At 36.0% G+C, this 4,559-nt stretch overlaps 1 protein-coding gene across 9 annotated transcripts in view; it reads right to left on the bottom strand.

The window, feature by feature from the left end:
- The window catches only part of LOC106876553 (major egg antigen), a 224,149-nt gene that overhangs the window by 47,290 nt on the left and 172,300 nt on the right, over positions 1-4,559 (bottom strand). The window contains exon 1 of one of the 9 annotated variants that reach the window (XM_014925196.2): positions 1,256-1,882. The exons of the other annotated variants lie outside the window; for them this stretch is intronic. The gene's annotated coding sequence lies outside the window, so the exon portion shown is untranslated. Of the gene's footprint in view, positions 1-1,255; positions 1,883-4,559 lie in introns of those variants that run through there. 9 annotated transcript variants of the gene reach the window in all.

Here is a 4,559-nt window from a genome sequence, read left to right as displayed (position 1 = left end):
AGAGAGAGAGAGAGAGAGAGCGGGAGGGGTAGATTTAATTGTGTTGTATTAAAAATCAAAATTTAGTGGTGGCAACCATTTATAGTAGAGTTTGATATTTAATCATGTATATGTACTATATTATATCATGCAGTCTCATGGCAATTAAAATCGGCTTCTCACCAAGATCGATTGAATATTTCTGAAAGAAGATTGCTTTGGAGCTCAAATAACCGATGAAAGCCAATGGGGAGATAGTCATTGTAGCTGAGACCAACTCACAGTCGCTGTGATTAACAAGTCTGCAGATAGGAGTCTATATCAGTGCATGATGCTCCAATTAGGCGAAGGGTATAGGCTAAGGAACAAAAGTCTTGTACCCTGAGATACCTGCTGAAGTTGCAGGTATCTCAGGTATCCAAGCAATGCAATAGCTTGAGACAGAGGAAATAATAAATTATACAATCATACGAGTTCAAAGCTACAGTAAGTTACGAAATCTTTTGATATGTACATATACAAAAAACTGAGGACATTTACACAGCACAAGTTAAGTCAATATAATACTTCCTTTTTTGGTATTGAGTGCTAGCAGTTATTCTAAATATTAGCACCACCAAAAAACCCACCATCCTGGAATGTCTTAAATGAATAATTTTTAATAAAATAAAATTTTCCGGAGATACCGGCATAATTAAAAAAAAAAAATTACCAGAGGTGAATTTGTTGGTACGGCTGATTGGTATGATATAGGCATTAGAATATACTCGCATAATGCCTGTTATTTCTAGCATGGCTAAGCAATCATGTAGTTGGGCTACCTTGAGGTTCATTTAAAAGTGAAAGATAAAATATCTAAAAATATCTAAAAAGCGAGTGAGTTGGACAAATAAATGATATAAAGGTAAAATAGACGTAACAGAAAATTTACTCAAATTGGGAAGCAAGTGTGAAAATATTGTTAGGGAGTAGCAGAAAACCGTCAAAAGGGCGGATATATATATATATATATATCTATAAGCGTGTGTTTGTGTGTTTTGTGTCTATGGTTCTATGCGCCTGCGTATGTGTGTATATACATATGATATATATTTTTTTATAATTTTGTACGTATGTATATATAGGTGTGTGTGTTTATGTATAATCTGCGTTATCGTGAGTGTGTATGCGAGTGTGTGAGTGTGAGTGTGTGTGAGTGTGTGTGTGTGTATGTGTATGTGTGTACGAACTTGCGCACGCGAGTATGATTATGCATGAAAAGTATGCAAGGCCTTACCTTGAAATATAATGGTGGAAGGACATGTAAAATGGATGCCAATCCAGATTCTCCATTGTTGCTTGTGACGTCAGCTATGTCGCAAATAGCAGGTAATGCTTCAACTACATTTGTTGCCTTATATACTAGAACTTTAAGGTTTTTAACTCTTAAAGCTGTTTTAGTTATTTCTCTGCATATAAGTCTTCAATAGTGAGTATGTGTGTGTGTATTTATGTATGTATCGTCGAAGTTTACTTTTTACGTTTGGCTAAATCAGAAAGTATTCCGCGAGATAGAGAACTAATTGTATTATCTGTTATCTATTGTAAACGCAATATTCCTTAAACACCCAGGCAAGTTTCAATGCAAGTGAGGCGTTTTCCTTTACAATTATTTTTAGTTTTCCTCACGCTTTGCTAAATTCTAGCAAATTACAACAATTTTGTTGCAGTGAAGCAAGAAAACAAGTGGCAAAATTCTTCGCCAAATGGAACTCTTTTTTAAAAAAGAAATTTTTGATGCTGTATACTACTATTACGTCTTGTAGAATATATATGCAAGCACGTAGATATACATTGACAGACACAAAACCTAAAACTATGGCAAGTTTTCTCAAGCCTTTTTGCGATGCCAACTGAGATTAACAGCTGGCGTTGCTCACACTTCTAAGAATATGTGAGTCTATGGAGGAAGCGGAATGGTTAATCAGACGTTATCTATTCACAGCCAATGGCTAGCCCCCAAACAAACGTCCAGATTGAATGTATTTATTTATTCGCCTTCGAGAGCCACCGACGATCATGCGCAAAGGTCAGAAAGTTTAAGATAGACAAGATGTTCGTAAGCTGACATAACATTTAGAATAGAAGAAGTAAGAAACAGAAGTGAAAATCGAGATAACGCGGACGCGGGCAAGATAGAGTCAAGATATAGAACGAAGGATATACATATATAAACATACGTTCAGGCATCCTCTTTCCCCCTCCTCTTCCTTTTATCTCCCTCTGTGCGTGGGCGCTCGCACACACACACAAACGACCACATACAAACACACAAACACTCACACATATACATATATAATATACATATATATACATATACGTATGTATATATGCAAACATATATACAATATACATACATTTACAAATATGAATTTATACATGCATACACACACACTCCTACGTGTGTATTATTTTCATGCATAACTTCAAATGTATGCAAACATACACAACGTGTATGTGCATATTTAATTTGCGTGTGTTCGTATATTTTGGCCAAATCTTTAATTTGACCAAACTTTCAGAAGAACTCAGTACTTATATAAATAACAATAAAGCAAAAGTTTATAACAAATGTAAATAATTTAAGCAACGCAACTATGCTTTCACCAAAAGTGGGATTCTCAGAAACCATAACACTTTGTATCTTTGGAACACCGTATAATTATTTAAAACCTTTTTCAAGTGAGTATTTCTACCATTTCCGAATAAATATTGAGTCTGAAATACAGAAAGTTAGAAACAGATAATGTTTTTAGCCTACAAATTAATTTGAAAAAATGAGAAAGATCGCCAGAGAAGCTAATTATATGACTTGCGAGCCTACTACAACCTCTCATACAAACATATATGCTTATCCGTTTATGTACAACTATATACACACGCATGTTATGTTAATCCTTGCCTATTTTTCTCTCTTGTCAACTGATGTTATAATCCCTCTTATGACGTTTTCTTTCGTTGGAATTTTATTTATTCATTATAGCTTTGTAAATTTTAACTATGTTTTTTTTTTCGAATATGGTGCAAATACTTGGCATCGGCTGAAGTCCTTTTGTAAAGATTATGCTACGTCCAACAACAAATCTAAGAGTTTCAACCTCTACGTGTAAGAGCAAAGAATTTTCATTATAGCATAAATGTATTACAAACGCGCGTGTGTGCGTGTCCCATTATCGTCTTATTAGAAACTCGTACGGTTATATCTACACACTCGAATCAGGGGAAGATAAAGCACGAGAAAGAAGGGATGTTGCTGTTGTTGTTGTTGCTGTTGTTTTTGTTGTTGTCATTGATGATGATGGTGATGGTGGTGGTGATGGGGATGATGATGATGATGAGGATGATGGTGGTGATGATGATGATAGAAGGACTTAAAAGTTAAAGAAACAGTAAAACTAATGTAATGGACGGGAGAAGGAATGAGTTGACCTTCAAGATAGCACTGCATGTTCTAAATGAAAGGCAATATGGAATGGAATGCCGGAAATCATAAAACCTTAATTTAGAACACGAAGATGGAAGATGTGGTTTATAAACTCATGTTTAACAAACAAATTAAACAAAACTATAGAAACAAGTTGTTATTGATTAGCCATAGGTCAGACTTGACAGTGCAGATCTAATATCCTTTCTACTATAGGCACAAAGTCTGAAATTGCGGGGGGGGGGGGAATAGTCGATTACATCGATCCCGGTACTCAGCTGGTACTTATTTTATCGATCTCGAAAGGATGAAAGGCAAAGTCGACCTCGGCGGAATTTGAATTCAGAACGTAAAGACGGGCGAAATACCGCTAAGCATTTTGCCTGGCGGGCTAACGTTTCTTATTTCTTTACTGCCCACAGGGAGCTAAACATAGAGGGGACAACAAGGACAGACAAAGGGATTAAGTCGATTACATCGACGCCAGTGCGTAACTGGTACTTAATTTATCGACCCCGAAAGGATGAAAGGCAAAGTCGATCTCGGCGGAATTTGAACTCAGAACGTAACGGTAGACGAAATACCGCTAAGCTTTTCGCTCGGTGTGCTAACGTTTCTCAGCTCACCGCCTTCAGTGCAGATCTAATATAAAAAGACACTCTAGCCATGACCATCCGTCTCTCTGTGACTCATTATCTAATGTATCCTCTTTTAAAAAAAAGTGTTAGGGTGTGATTTTAAAGTGATAGTTCTGAAAGGTCGAGCACCTATTTACAAGGTGTATGTATGTATGTTATCAATCAGTTTCATTTCTATATTTCTTGTCCATAGAGAAAGAGCCGGACTCTAACATAGATTCAAGGCTCCTTCATTGGAACTTTTATCAACATCATCTAGGTATTTGTGCATATGTGTGTGTGTGTGTGCAGTATTTGGTGTTAGTGTATGCGCAGATCTGTATGTTTGTTTTATGGATGCGTTTTTATGTCTAGATGCATGCATATGTATTTATGTGCTAAATTTTTGGAAAGTTTTACATATCTTTACAGTTCCATTGATGGCTTGAATCTGTAGTCTTCTAATCAGCCTTTTTCTTTCAGGATTTGAGAACCCTAAT

Source organism: Octopus bimaculoides, chromosome 5 (genome assembly GCF_001194135.2).
Source record: "Octopus bimaculoides isolate UCB-OBI-ISO-001 chromosome 5, ASM119413v2, whole genome shotgun sequence".
NCBI lineage: Eukaryota > Metazoa > Mollusca > Cephalopoda > Octopoda > Octopodidae > Octopus > Octopus bimaculoides.
This window is presented reverse-complemented; position numbering and strand designations above follow the sequence as displayed.